This window comes from Tamandua tetradactyla, chromosome 5, assembly GCF_023851605.1.
Source record: "Tamandua tetradactyla isolate mTamTet1 chromosome 5, mTamTet1.pri, whole genome shotgun sequence".
NCBI lineage: Eukaryota > Metazoa > Chordata > Mammalia > Pilosa > Myrmecophagidae > Tamandua > Tamandua tetradactyla.
The window spans coordinates 108,837,125-108,853,721 of record NC_135331.1 but is presented as its reverse complement, the minus strand read 5'-3'; positions in this window follow the sequence as shown (position 1 = coordinate 108,853,721).

The window sequence follows — 16,597 nt, the reverse complement described above, 5'->3', positions numbered from 1 at the left end:
TTGGTAATAATATGTCAGGACCTAGACCCTTTCAGAATTTGAAAATCTTTTATTCCTGAAAACTTTAATTCAGACTTTTAGTTCTGACAACAGAGTATATATTCCCACTTCTCTTAATTCTTTATCCCCTTTACCTTTATTTTACCCGATTATTATCTCAACTTTTCTCTTTTTGTTTTACCATTTCTTTGTAGTCTTGAATTGTTATTCCTTTCACCCTGGTGTCCATTGCATCTACCACTCTTCTTAAAGTTATCAACTCCTTTTCTCCTTTACCTTTCCATTTTAGCAAAACCAAATCCTAAATGAATTGTACTGACTCCCTCTCTGGCTTCCATATTTGGGGTGCTAATAGTTCTGAGTACTTCTGGAGAGTAACCATTATACCTGTTCAGACTGGCACCACATAAACCTTTGAATCAGTCTTTAACATGTTTAATTGTTTTCAATATACAAAAGAAAAAATTAAAAACCTCCTTCCTTAACTTATTTTCATCTCTGGTTCCACTCACTTTGCCTCCCTCCTGTTATTCGTGATATTCTAAAGCTGTATTCCATGTCTTTAGTTTCCAGTTTTCTACTCACTCCTTGACCTCTGCCATCTTGCTTTTCTCTCTGAAATGTTGCTGACATGGACCAGGAAATGGCCACCAATGAACTTTTTGTGGCTAAATCCATTGGGCATTTGTCATCTTTAGTTCTTTTATCTACAGTATTTTAGATTATTGAGCCAGGAAGGCCTTGGAGAAGAGTGCTGATAGAGACACACCAGGAAATAAATGCACCATTAAAAAGGGAGCGAGCCATGGAGTTTACAGGTATTCTGGAAACAGTGAAAAGATATTTTGATAAAGACACAAAGCTTTCTATAGAATAGCAGCAGGAGAAAAAGGATTTTGAATTAGATTGTTAGAAGATGCCCTAAATACCATGTTAAGGAATTCAGATTTTATTCTACAGTGATTAGTACCTACTGAAAATAGTTGAAAAGAAAACAAAAAACAAAAAACACATAGTAAGATGTGTTTGTCATCCACCTGCCACTGTGTTGCAAACACAGCAACTTACCTTTTTCCTACGTGTCTGTATTATCAGTAACAGAATCATAGAAAGCGGCAGGTAGAGCAATTTGGGTAAAGGTATAAGAAATACTTTTGTTATGAGTTTGAGGATGGCTAGAAATTACGGAAGAAATCCAGGGAGCATTTCAAGATTCAGGACTAGCCCCTGGAGAGAAGGTCAGGTTAGAAATGTAGGTTAGAGATTTAATTCTGGATAAGTGACTGCTGAAGTTTTCATTATGATCTCTGTTGGGACAAGCAACTACCCTCAAGATGGTCCCTTCTTTCCTTTCAATTTCCTTTTAATAAAAAAGACTCAGAAAATTCTTTGCTGTACATTTGTACAAAATTCCATTTTATCTTACATTTAAATCTGTTGTCATTCAAAAATAATATGCTTTTGTTACATTGTTAGGTCCTTTTGCAATTGCTGGATAAAGCAAATTTTTCCTTTTGACAGTTGGTTTGCAATATTTTTTCTATGTATGCTGAATTGCTTTCTTGCTCTTGCAAATATATTCAACATCACAGTTCTTCCACATGACAGACAGAGAAGGCCCTGGCAGATTCCAACCTCAGGAAGAAATTTCTTTCTATAGTACTATCAAGAGATTTATATATGTATGTCAGGAGACATTCATACTCATAAACTTCCATTAAATGAAGGTCATACAGGTAATATTCTTTGATGTCATTTTACTCTATTGGATCATTGCACATTTGATTGTTAACCAATCTGATTGAAAATTTGATTCTATATGCATTTTATATGTTGCCATAGATATATTTTAATGTAAAATGTAGTAGGTGATGATTGCATTTAATTATTATCTGTGAAGTTTGGAATATACAAATAGACAATTGTATAGTTCAAAATGTTAATGACAAAATACCATGTTTCAGATAGTGTAGATATGCAAGTGGATAAAAAGTGCTAAAATGATTGAAAAGGTATATGTAGTTTGCAATAGTTTCTAAACTATTTTTGTTGCCTTTTATTCAGAGATATTGATCTTTTCTCCTTTGGTACTGTTTGGTGCCTTCAATTAAAATTCATGATGATTACTCTACCAAATGCTAGCTTTGCCACCGGTGTTTCTTTCCGGAAATGTTGTATTCATTAAAAATTTTATGTTAATTATGAGAAACCTGTTTGAATTTGTCCAATTACACACACACACACACACACACACACACACACACACACACAATATTATGTTTAACATCTGTTTAATATCCTGATATTATGGGTTGAATTGTGTTCTCCTTAAAGACATGTTCAAGTCCTAATCCTAGGTCTTGTCAAGTGACCTTATTTGGAAGTAGAATCTTTGAAGACGTTATTAGTCAAGATGAAGCAAGACTGGGTTAGGGTGGGTGCTAATACAATATGACTGGTGTCCTTATAAGAAGGGGAGATAAGACATAGATCAGGACACAAAGGTCGATAGCTATGTGATAATGGAGACAGGAAAGAAGGCTATGTGGAGAGAGATGAAGCTCACTAGCCAGAGAATGCCAAGAATTTCTGGCAAACTCCAGAATCTAGAAGAGGCAAGGAAGGATTCTCCCCCACAAGCTTCAGGTGGAGCATGGCCTTGTTTGTACCTTGATTTCAGACTTCTCTCCTCCAGACTGTGAGACAATAGATATGTTATTTTAAGCCATGCAGTTTGTGGTACCCTGTGATAGCAGCCCTTGCAAATGAAGACAATTGGTGATGCCAGGTACTGCAGGCTCCTTGAGTGCAGGGCTAGATTTTTCACAGGATCTACCCCCTGCACCACACACAGTGTTGCAAAGTAGTAATAGAATAAGTGCTTTTGTATTGAGCTATTCTAGCCCAATGGAGCTCAGCTGCACTTTTCTACACCCTTATGTTTAGAATCTATTGACTGTATTTGTCTGTGTTTATATCTCTGCTTGCTAAATTCCATTCCTAGATTTTGAATAATCAATGTTGTCATGGTATAAGTGTATAATATTATTTAATGTTTTTGAAAGGGCCACTAAAAGACCCAATCTTTTATTTGCATCCAGAGAATCCCTAATAATAAATTTTAAGTTTAAGAGGTTTTCATATTGGTATGAGAAGCAGATAAGCTACAGCTCTTAGTATTCAGTTCAAGGTAGTCACATCAAATATATTTTAACAAAATGCACTGTTGCTTTATTTGAAATGGGGTTAGTCAAATTACTTTTAATAAACAAAAGTCCTGGCAGACGTCTTGCTATAGTAGTTGAGGATGGTTGGGGTTCAGTACCTGTGAAAATTGAATCAAACCTTCAGGTCCTTGAAGATTGCAGATGGACCATCAAGGGTAAAAGGGACACCTGGGAAAAACTGGAGCTCCCAACTCTACCTTTGCCAATATTTCTTTTTTGTAATCATTTTCCTTTCTTAGCGCATTGAGCTTTCTCTCAGTGGCCAGAGCTTCAAGCCCCTTTTCTCGAACTTTCTTATCATAGTATATAATAAGGTTGTAGTAGAAGGAAGTGGTTCTTTCCAATTCTTTGTCTAAGCCTTCGGCCATTTTTTTGTAGAGGTTGCACTTCTGATATGTAAAGTTTATGTTTCTATCTGCTTTGCAACGTTCCTTTTCTATTTCTGAACAATAGGATTCCTCCTCAATTGAATTTCTTTCAAGTTGCAGCACATGTTGTTCGTGGACCTCAGGAAGTATTTGAAGTTTCCTCTGAAGCTTATCTATCTCATTTTCCAGCTGTGAATTTTCAGCCTGCAAAGATGCTTGCTCATTCTGCAGACTTTTTGTTTGCTTTGTAATCTCTTTATTCATTTGTTTTTCTTCACATACTTTCTTGAATATTTCTTGTCTTTTTGCTTCCAACCTTTTAAGGGAAACATTTAAGTTCGCAATATTAATGAGTTTACTCAGATCAACTGCTGATGGATAGACTAGGTGATCTTGAATTATTGGTTCTCTATTTTTATATAATTTAAAGTTGCTGTTTCTAAGGTGATCAGGCAAATGGATGATCTTCAGCATTGTTTCAGTGAGAGATTTTACCTGGTTCTCTTTATCCTCCACATTTTCCTTCATTCTTGAACTGGAGTGTTCAATCACTTTTATCTGTTCCTTTGGTTCTTGCACTCTTTGCTTCCATCCCACAATTTCTTGGGCCATCACTTGTAGATTTTCCTGAAGATGGGTGTTTTCCTTCACACCATCTGTTATTTTCTTCTGAAGTTGTTTTCCATTCATTTGATATGCCGTTAAGGTCTTTTTTGCATCAATCATGTGAGATTGGAAGGATTCTGCTGCCTTGTGGAGTGACAGAATCTGTTTTTGAAGGTGAGCCATCATCATTCCATGAGATGAAAGTTTAGGGGGCTTACTCTTCCATTCTTTTCCCACAAGGTCTACTGTATCCTTGGGTGAAGAATTGTTCAGATATGTATTGAGTGCTGCCAAACACAGAGTCTGCAATGACAGAGGACAGGCCGCCACCACAGAGGACTTAAGGACTTCATAGGCTGCTTTCATCTGCCTAGTCTTCTCACAGAATTTATGATGTTCTTCAATACAGGCAGAAATACTTTTGCTTGGGTCTTTTTGCCTCCTTAGAGTATGTCGGCATTCTATTATAAGACAAACCATAGCAGTACATATCAGGAACTCCCAGGGAAAATCAATCAGACCTGGGAGTTTTCTCAGAGTTTCAGACATCACATCAAGCCCCCAAATTTGCTTCAGAATCACCTGGAAAAATACTATGGTAGCCATCAGTAGATGTTTCATGGCTCCAGAGGCCACTATAGCTCTGCTCTCAGTGCCAATATCCTGTTAACCACAACTGACCTGTGGAATCCTGTGGAGGGTTCCATCTCCCAAACAAACAAGTGCTTGGCAACAGGGGACACTGTCAGTTGGGTAGGGGGAGGAAGAGCAAGTTTCTATAAGATAGGGCTCTCTAACTTTATTCTGCTCTCTGTACAAGTAGAAAGTAGTATTAATTGTACTGTGCATCAAAAGAAAGGGGAAATGGCTGATGGCTGCCAGTGGAGACCAGCCTATGAGCTCTGGCCTCTCTGGTCCACACCCAGGCCTACAGTAAACCTTGGGGATTAAGCAGTGCCATGTCCTTACCCCTCCCCTGTACAGAAGCATGTCAGGATGTAATGGTGGGAAACCACAGTAGGAGACTCCTGTGTCCATGTTGTGGGTGGTCTTATTCTCCTGTCTTAATGTTCCTTCTGGGAAAGATGGTTCTGCCTAAAAGGATCACAAAGATCTTCCTTCCCTGAAGTTTTCCTTTTTCTTGTTGTTTCCTCAAGGCAGGCATTGGGAGAGGAGTGTGGGGTTTCACCAAAAGTATCAACTAACAGACCTGGGTCTTAATTTTCAGATCTCAGGAGAAATCCATAGAAAATGACAAATTCTGAACATTTTATGAATTTTCTGTGCACCCACTGTGTCCTCCTCCAATCCAAGTATTCCTTGATTGGGGAATCTCTTCTTGTGAAAGTGACTGTGTGACCCAGGCTTCTTATGTGTCTTGCCTGGCCATCTTTAGCACATGCTTTCCAAGGCTGCCTTCAGATGTTAGCCTCTGCAAGGGGAGTGGTCCTTATTTTCAGTTAAACTTGCCACCTGTGCTGGTTTGAAAGGAAGTATGCCCCCTAAGAAAAGCCATGTTTTGATATAAACCCCATTTCATAAAGGTAGAATAATCCCTATTCAATACTGTATATTTGAAACTGTGATGAGATCATCTCCCTGGTTGATGTGATTTAGTAAAGAATGGTTGTCAGACTGGATTAAGGGATAACATGTCTCCACCCATTTGAGTGGGTCTTGATTAGTTTCTGAAGTCCTATAAAAGAGGGAACATTTTGGAGAGAGAGATTCAGAGAGAGCAGAGAATGCTGCAGCACAACGAAGCAGAGAGTCCACCAGCCAGCGATCTTTGGAGATGAAGAAGGAAAACGCCTCCCGGGGAGCTTCATGAAACAGGAAGCCAGGAGACAAAGCTAGCAGATGACACTGTATTCGCCATGTGCCCTTCCAGCCGAGAGAGAAGCCCTGACTGTGTGTTTGCCATGTGCCTTCTCACTTGAGAGAGAAACCCTGAACTTCATCGGCCTTCTTAAACCAAGGTATCTTTCCCTGGATGCCTTTGATTAGACATTTCTATAGACTTGTTTTAATTGGGACATTTTCTCAGCCTTAGAACTATAAACTAGCAACTCATTAAATTCTCCCTTTTAAAAGCCATTCCGTTTCTGGTATATTGCATTCTGGCAGCTAGCAAACTAGAATACCACCTTTTATTGCATTAAAACATTTCTCACTCTCCTATGATATTGCTGACAGACTCAGGTTTAGTGCCTTTTTGTCTAGCACCTGGGATGATGCCAAGAATTACCCATCCCAGTAACTTTACCTGTGAGGCAAGTAAGAGAACCATGAGGTGAGACCAGTGTGGGGTCCTGATTGGTGCCAGAGCTTGGTGGGCACAGGTCTCACTTGATTGTGGAGAATAAATGGTCTGAGCAAGTTTGGTGGTAAGGGGAGGAGTTGGCAAATGCCTGAAGTTACTGTTTCTTTGTAACAATTTATTATTTAAAATTCAATTGTCATTTAAAAATTTATTAGCAGTTTCTAAAAATGAAGAATTCAGCCATGGTCAAAAAAAAAAAAAAAAAGTACTGGAGAGGATTTTAGTCAGCACTCTTTCTTTGAAGAAGGCAGGAAGACACCCAAAATTTCCTTACCCAAAATAGAGGATCCTGGTTATGAAATTGGGGGTTCACAGAAATGAGCTTCTACAGAAGCCAAGACTTCTCTGGGATCTTAGGTTTGTTTGAGGGATAACCATGCCCAGGAAGGATTTTGTCTATGTATGTCCCACACATGAGTCAGAAAAGGCTTTTTGCTTTCCGTGGGCAGTTCACCTTCTGCAATTTCTCTTCTGGTGGACACATAGCTGCTGGCATCTGCAGTATGAAATTCAATGGGAGGTGGCATATGCTCCATGTAGCCTTGCGGGGGGTGGGGGTGGGGGCCGATGCTGATAGCATCTACCATCTTCAGCAGCTGAAGCCCAAGGCCATTCTAGGAGTCAACATTCAGTCAGCAGATGTGAGGTAAGATCAAGGCTCTTGTGTGGAAAGTTTTCATGGGGCAGTGCTTGGTGTTCATGCGCCTTAAGTTGGCATGACCTCAGGTGAGAGGCCTTGTGGGGCAGTGAGCAGCCCTGCCCCTGAGTACCCACGGGTCCTTCCCGGACAGTCAGAGGAGCTATCCAGGCACTCACAGCCTGGGGAGGGCCCAGATCTGATCCCTCAGGCCCTGGAGCGTGGGGTGGGAGAGACGAGGAGCCAATGCCCAAGGGTAGGCAGATCAGAAGTCAGGACCAACGTAGTGCAAGGATGGGTCTTTATCCTATTATAAGAGTCCTTTATAGACAGAATGAAATTCAGACAGATAGAGAGCCACTAGAAGTAAGAAGTTGAAGGTCAATGGAACGCAGAAGAAAAGGGAGGGGTCAGTCTGCCATGTGTATTGCCCTACGACAAGAGGAGCCAGGGACTAAGGATCAGCCAACAGCCAGCCCCAGAACACCACAGTCTTCAGGGAGAAAACATTACATTGATGAAGCCTTCCTTGATGTGAACTTGTTCCTAGCCTCAAAACCATAAGCCATTAAATTCCCATTGTTTTAGCCAAGTGTGGTATTTGCTTGAGCAGCCAAGGAAGCTAATACAAATACTAAGTCTTATCAATTCTTTTTTGATGTACTGCATTCTGAATTTTTCATTTCCTCTATGAGGCTTTTAAAAACACCTATCTCTGCTAATTACTATAACTTCTTGTTGATGTCCATGTTAGATTTTCCTCAAATCCCAACAAAAGACAAAAAGTAGTTCTTTCCCTATAAACTATTTTTGCTAAGAGAAATATAGGCTTTAATACACAAATGTCATCAAATTTTACTGAACAAATGAAAAGAAATACTCTTCTTCAGAGGCTGCCTGTGCAAGACAAATCTAATTTCCAAGGTCACTTTGGTGGCGATATTAACTGACAGTCTCCACATTGTACTAATAACATATAGAAACACAAGACTCCAGTCTCCCAGACTGCTGGTCAGTCTGTCATTCTCCCCAAACAAAATATTATTTTCAGGAAAAAAATTTGAGATTTAAAGTAAAATAGGGTCATAAATTGTGCACCGGTATGTGTAAATGATCTAAACTTTTTCTAGTCACCTGGGTCTGCATTTCTGCTTTAGCAGATTTCTTACTCCATCATCTTGTTAAAAATATAGACAGTTGTATAACTTCGTCTAAGCTCATGCATTATTGAGCTGATAAATCATAGTGGCTTTGAAAGAGCCAATTTGCTCCAGCTGCCTCTCATGCAAATTAACTGCATGTGCTAAAACTCCTTATGGAAATTTCAATGGCCAAAAATATTACATACAATCAAAGCTCAATGTTTTTTTGTTTTTCCTCTAGAATATTTTCCTGGTTAGTAGCCATTTTAAGAGGCTCTGATTTTGATAATTTCTGGGTTTTGTTTTAAAGGCAGAATTTCTCTACTTATATATATTTTTCCTTACTTGCAATTCAATATAGAGATTTTGAAAAATTTCTTGCATTTGCCTTTGGTGAAACTCATGGCTATGATGCCCTTATCTAGATCACCACTGATAACTCATTATAGAAAAAACAAGAGCTGATGAAGGCCATTGCAAAAAGGTCCATACTGGGAAGCAAAGACACTTAGTGTTTAATTTGCCCTTACTGCCTCTTTTGGTCACTATATATAGATATATAGAGGTGTTTGGACCAAATCACTTTTAGGAATCTACCAATTTTCACGTTCTTGTTTTCTTTTCTTTGTGTTTTGCCCATTCTTCCTTTGCAAGGATGAATGCAAGGAAAACTTTTTTGACTATGTGAACCCATGATGACTTTTCTGAATTTTGATTTATTTCAGCTTTTGGGTATATGCCATGTAACACATGTACCATTTGGTCAGGCACCTGTAGTCACGTTATTATCCCAAACCTCCTCCAGACTTTGGGATATGCCAAAGAATTTAGTCGGTGATTCTATTAACAGAACATTCGCAAAAAGTGTGTGCTGAGTTATTGATGAAACACTTTCTTCCTCAATCCAAGGTAGTTTTCACAGAATTCAATCACTTTCCCCCAAATTAATAAAACACTGGTGTGATGTTCATGTCAGAAAGTAGAACTCACAGCCATTTGCTGTGTAACTAATTTTTAGTTATTTTGATAGAAATTATGATTTTAACTTGTTTGAGTAGATTTTGTTAGAAAATTGTGGATAACAGGAACTGATGTTTGGGTTGCAGTGCACTGAGTTTCTTTTAAAAAAATTGTTAAAAAAAACCCTATTTCAATTAACATAAAATAGAGTGAATTATTTTGATGAAGAAATAGCAACTTTATAGATAATTGGATACATATAGATGTGTTAAATATTTGGAAACCTAAGTCCCAAATATAATAAATTTGCAAAGGATAGTCTTAAAAGTTTCAAAATACCTCATAACGAGACTTCCTATTTAATGAGACTAATTTATTTTAAAGTATACATTTTCCTCACACATTCTCACAATATTTTGATCCTGTTCACTTTTTTCCTTATGTATATATTCATTACCTATTCTTTTTTTATTACCAAGACTGGTTACTTTTCCTTGCATCTTTGTTTCTTAGTTATTTGATCAATCAATTATATCTGGTTAGAGAATTCCAATAGTCAAATGACATTGCATGATCTCACTGAGATACGGTCTATAAGTTGCTTATAATTTTTACGTGACTTGACTCTCTATATTTTATAAGTAGATTTACTTCTTTTCTTTTCAACTCATGAACCAATCCAATAGCCTATTAAAATAAATCACCTCTTATCTGCTTTGAATTTTTCTTCTTTGATTCTGAATGCTGCCTTTAAAAGAATATTAACTGAAAAATAAGGTAACTTTCTAGTTCCTCTTTTTCATAAGCTGGGTCCCCTAGGATGCTTATCATTTATGACAATAGATCTTTTTAATCACAAGCGATCTCTCTTATTTTGAAGTCAGTCACTCTTCAGGTTCATATGGAAGCATGAAACCTTTGTTCTCCATGTGGCATACTCTAATTTAATGTCGTAGAAACATAAAAAAGGGCCATTTTTAAATGCTAATTTCATATATCCAAATGAAAATATAAGTAAAGCTAAGCAGAGGTGAAATATTTAGTTACTGAATATCATTATATGTATTTGTCTCCACTTAATGTTTTTCAAGTAGATAAAATGTTCAGATATACTAAGAAATTACCAAGAGTTTATATTAGGATATAGTTCAAGATTGGTTGAAACTAGTTTTGTTGATATGGAAGGCTGATTTTGTTAGTTTCTTCAGAAGGAGGTGGATTTTTGGTATAGACATATTTTTCATTGTCAAATGCAGTAGCTAGAGTGTAACCTATTTAAGAATGTTCTGTGTGAATTTGAGAACATTTTCTGAGCTCCATAGACCAAACTGAGTATTAACAATGCAGTACTTATGGTGTCATGTTTATTAATGGCTCAGTAGGAGGGACAGATGTGAAACAAGTATAGATGTAATTCATTCTTCATACTATCTTGGCATTATAAGAAGCCCAGGATGAAATATTTGTACAAAGTATTTGCTTTCTCCAATATGTTCTTTTAAAACTGCCTTGGGTATCTCCAGGTTTTAAGAAATATATATTTGTATTTGTTATACTTTAAGTAAGACAAAACCCTTTTCTATATTTATATGATTAACTTCCCTTATATCTGTCTCCACCGAAATTCATGCGCCATTATGAAAGTAAAATCATAGTATTTATGAGAAAAACGAATTGCTCAAGGACAAAAGAACTGCAAGGATTTCATAGTAATTGTATTACAACCGGGAAATACATGGGAAAATATTACCCATCTCAAAGAGGAAATAGAGGTAAAGTTTAGCTAGAAAGTAGAAAAAACATACACACCAACAAATAAAAATTCTACTTCTTCTTTTTCCAGTTTTTATTTCGATTGAAACAGAACCTTTCATATTGACATAGGGCATTACAAAGAAATATGGGGCATCCAACTGGTGGAAAATCTCTTCCTTCTGAGTACTCACTTAACTCCAGGGGTGGAAAAGGATAGGATTTCTGTTTGGGAAAAGGCAAGAAGTGGTCCTCCCAAGGCTGTTGACTCTCACAACAGCAGATTAACATTCCAGAGAAGAAAGTGGCTGTGTGACTCAGGCAACAGAAACAACATTATATTTGGTCTGTCTGAGGCTACAGCCAAAGAAAGAGAGAGAGAGAGAGAGAGAGAGAGAGAGAGAGAGAGAGAGAGAAAGAGAAAGAGAAACACAATAACGATTTTTTTTGAATGATGACGTGGTTTTGTAAATGAATTCATTGAGTTTCAGCAAAACAATTTATATGTTAGAACCTGTTTTATACTTCTGACTCTATACCACTTAAGTTAATGGTAAATTTTGGTTACATTCCATTTTTTCCATGATTAATCAACTATATCCATTTTAAGAATTTGAATTCTGAAAGACACAAAGAAACTTGTCCCCAGTTCTGTGAATTAAGATCATTTATCAGCTCTGCTTTATTTGCAAAAGAAGGTTCAGTTGCCCTTTATATTATTGTTAGAGCTCAAGACAATGTTTCTTTACTTATGAGCAGATGTTTGAAATCCTCCAGGAGGTTTCTATAAGACTATGGAAATGAACTTGGCATGGGTACTGGGCTCCCAGGTGGAGCGGTGCACATGAGCCTCCTTAGAAGTGTTAGATCAAGGCTAGTCAGGGAGAGCAACAGAACCTAGCCACCAAAAGCCTAGCGCTTTGGTGAGTGACAGGTACAGGCTCCTTCTGAAGCATGAAAAGGAATGCTAAATGATCTCCCTGACAGAATAAATCTTCTGTTTGTTTGGTCTGGACCAGATGTGCTACAGGCTGATGTGGAAATGTCTGCTCATGCCAATTTCACTTTAAATCACAATTTGGCAGGCAGGTTAGTTTTGAAAGTTGCAGCCCATTTAGCACTTGAAACAGAAATGTTTTCTAATGGTCTTTTCAGTTAATTTGCGAAGCCACACCAGGGCTTAAATAGGGCTGTAAATAGCTGTTCTCTGGAGATGTGGGTCACTTGATGAAAGAACTCTGTCTTGACATTGAATGGGAAATATGGCTTTATTTCCCATGCTTAACTGAGCAATCTCTGTGTACACAGGACTACTTCTGTGTGTCTAGCCCTATACTGAATGCACTGCTGCAGATTTATTTCTTTTTGCCTTTTTCCAGACAAGTTGCTTCAATGTTTTAAAGTCAGGATTAAAACAATTTTGATTGTTTTCTACATAGTCCTCGAAAACTTGAGTTAGAAAAGATCTTAAAAGACAAGGCACTTCCCAACATATATTATGTACTTTAAACTTATGGACACTCTCTAAGACAACCCAGATGAGGATTCTAAAGAATTGAGAATTGCTGATTGTATATGTAGAATGGAATGATATATTAATATTTTTGTTTGTTAATTTTTTTTAATTAATGAAAAAAGATAAAAGTAACACTCTCAAGAGAAAGTAGAAAAAGGATACAAGAAACAAATAAATCCATACATTGTGTTTATGGCCACAAGTTATGTCATGTTTCAGGAAATAATAAGTTGTTTGTATTTCATTTTCAACTATTTTGTAAGTTATGATTGTTTAAAATAAAAAAAATCAGACATACTCTAAGAGTAGCCTAACATTAAAAATGAAATGTGTAATATTCAGAATCTGAATCTAAAAAGGATGAATTGGTCTCTTTTCAGTTATCTTTAAAAAAAAGAATTTTTGGAGGGGGGGGGAGGGTTGGAAGATTCTCCTTTAAGAAAGATTGCTTGAAAGTATAGTTGTCATGTATTCATTTTTCTTCCTAGAAGAGCTCTTGAGAGTTCTGGTTAATAATTAGCTATTTGCATTAATGCCCTTATCTGATTCCATGAAGTCAGAGATCCTTATTTTGTTCATGTTTGTATTCTGAGTGCCTACTATGATGCACTCATAAAGTAAGTGCTCAAAAAATTTGCTGAATGAGTTAACTTGCATAACAGTGTACTTTTATCACTCAGTTGATGATTGCAGGAAGAATTTGTTGTTAAAATTCCTGAAAAAAAATTGATTTCTGTGGATTTAGATGTAAAACTGAACTCTTACTTAACAGTTCTTGATGAAAGGGTCTCAAAGAGCACGTAACATCAATAATGGGAAATGGGTATGTCATTTGTCTTTGGGACCTGGGACAACGGATCTATTGTCTTTTGTAAAATTTTAATTTGGACCATCTTGGTCTTGTAAAAAATTGTATAAAAAATCTATCATTTGTCTTTCAAGTTCCATCACCTCTGTAGAGAATATACACTATTAATACTAATGATTAAACTAGATTAAACATTTTGCTACAAAACACTATTTGTCTACATATAAAGACATCCACATATTCCAGAAGAAAACATAGGAGAAGATTTTTATTTTTGGTTTTGCTTTTAATGTTCATCTCAAGTGAAAATGTTTTTCTAAGCAAGACCCAAAACCCAGAGGCCATATGAGAAATTATTTTTTCGATTCCTGGTGCCCTGCCCATGCAAAAAAAAAAAGAAAATATTTTAAGATTTAATATATAAACAATAACGTCATCCTAGTTTAAAAATCCATACACCAAGTCAAAATACTAGTTGTAAAGTAAGAAAAACTGCAGTATATTTGAGACTAAGGGTCAGTTTCTTTTATATACAAAATATCCTCCAAATCAATTAAAAAAGAAAATGAAACAAAGCAAAAGATGCCCAGCCTCATATTTAATGAAAGAAAGACTGATTAAAACTTTGCTATGATTTTTTTTTCACCTGAAAAACCGACAAAGACCAAAAATAGTTTGAAAAAAACAACAAATATCAAGGGTGGGAGGGAAAATATCTACTTTCATGCATTATTGCTGGGAGTATAATCGATACATCCCCTCTTTTTTAATTAAATTTTTTATTAGAGAAGTTTTGGGTTTTATGTAACAATTATGCATAAAATTAAGGTTTCCCATACACCACCCTACCACCACCACTTACATTGGTGTGGAAAATTTGTTATAATTGATGATAGCACTTTTTTTTGTAATTTTACTATTTTTTTTAACAGTAGTTACATTTGCTACAATTGATGAAAGATGATTAAAGTAGTGTAATTAATTATGTCCGAGTTTATGTAGAAGTATTTTTCACCATATTATTATTATTTTTTTTCATGCATGTCTTTATTTTCTTCGTACACTGGGTAAAGGGAGCATCAGACACAAGGGTTTTACTATCACGTAGTCACAAGATAAAAGCTATATAATTATACAATCATTATCAAAGATCAAGGCTACTGGATTATAGTTCAGTGATTTCAGTATTTCCCCCTGACTATTCTGATAAACTAGAAACTAAAAAGATATATCTGTATAATGAGTCAGTGGTCATAATCATTTGCTAGATCCTAACTTCTCAGCTACAACTCCTTCCTCTCATTTGATCATTCTCTCAATCTTCAGGGGTATCTGGGAATGACCATTCTAATTTGTTCATGCTGAAAAGGTGCCGAGGAATGAAACTGGTTGATGTTCTTGGAGAGACTGGTCCTCAGAGTTCCGTGGCTTATCTAGCATAAGAGCAATCCAGAGGCCTTAAATTTCGGAAAAAATAAACTTACTAAATAAAACTTTTATCAAGTTATAGAGAGAGTTCAGGCAGGGTATTCTTTAGGATTTTCAGGAATCCTATTTGTTGGAGCTTGGCATACTGTGGTAATTTGCAGTAGATAGCTGAAGCTTACGTAAGAGTAACCTCCAGAATGACCTTTTCACTCTATATGAAATTTCTTAGCCACTGAAAGTTTATTTGTTACATTTATTTTCCCCCTTTTGGTCAAGAAGGCATTTTCAATTCCATGATGCCAGGACCAGGCTCATCCCTGGGAGTCATGTCTCACATTCCCAGGGAGACATATACCCCTGGGAGGCATCCCCCTTGTAGGGGAGGATGTAGTGAGTTTATCTAAGAGTTTGTCTTATAGAGAGGCCACATCTGAGCAATAGAACAGGTTCTCTGGGGTGGTTCTTAGGCATAGTTAGAGGTAGGTTTAACTTTGCCATTACAGAAATAAGTTTCATGAGGACAGTCCTCAAGATCAAGGACTTGGCTTAATAAACCGGAAGTCCTTAATGTTTGAAGGAATATCAGGAATTTCCCAGGTGGGGAAGTTTAACAGTTACACATTTTCCTCTAGCCCCTCAAGGAACTTTGCAAATACTGTTTTATTTTCTGCCCAAAATACTCTGGAATGTTTCATGGTGCATCCTCTCTTACGGGCAATTTGGGACTAGCCCTTAAAATAAAAATTACTATCACATGTCCTTTGACTTAACAACTACACATCTAGATGGATGTACTTGCACCTGTGTAAAAAATAACATGTAAAAGTATAAACAAGAAAATTTCATAGAACATAATTTGTAGTACCAAATATTGGAAATACCCTAATGGTCCATCTGTAGAAGACTGATTAAATATCTTATGGTGCTCTATATTGGTGGGATGCTATGTACCCATTAAGAAAATAAAGCTGATCTTAATGTCTAAAGTGAACAATATTCCTGACATAGTACTGAATGAAAATTAATATGTGGTATGGGGTATGCTAGACTTTGCATTGAAAGGAGGCTATTTACATATTTATACATTACTAAATACATGCTTGTGGATGCTTAGACTATTTTTGGATGTGTGTTCAAAAACGTGGTGATGGTAACTGCTTTTGGGTGGGATTCTGGAGAAAATAGGATAAAAGGTATGAATTTCTGCTGTTTGAGTTTTTGCTAAAATACATGTATTACTTTAAAAAATATTTATCAAGAGAGCAGTTCCTTCTCTCTCTTACCTCTGTTATTCTATGAGCTATGTCAATATGCAGGACTATTTTAGGGTATACATGGTACAGGGTTGCCCACATGTCCTCAGTGATTCCTTTTTAAAGCATATTTCAATTATTTCTACCTTCTTTACATCACATATTGTCATATTTACAGTTTTCTTTGACATTTTACCTATGGATTGCTGAACCATCTTATGGTTTCTTTTTTAATATGGTATTTAGTCTGTCCATCTTTCCTGATCCATTTAGGATGCCTTCTCCTGGTGGATCATTTCATGTTAAAACAAACTATTTGTCAATAATTTAGGAGGAAAGAATTACCAGTTCTTATTCTTTATTCACTATGTACATTAAAAATATACCTTGCAGTATTAGGAAAAGTTTGAGAATGCTTGTGTGTGTGTGTATGTGTGTGTGTTTTGTATGCTGTATGGCAGGGTCACATTTCATTATTTTTCCATGTGAGTATCCCATTATTGCAGCACTATTTTTATTGATTTTCTGTTTGTCTGTTTGTTTAGCTTGTTTGCTTTTTGGGAAGTGGAGGGACTGG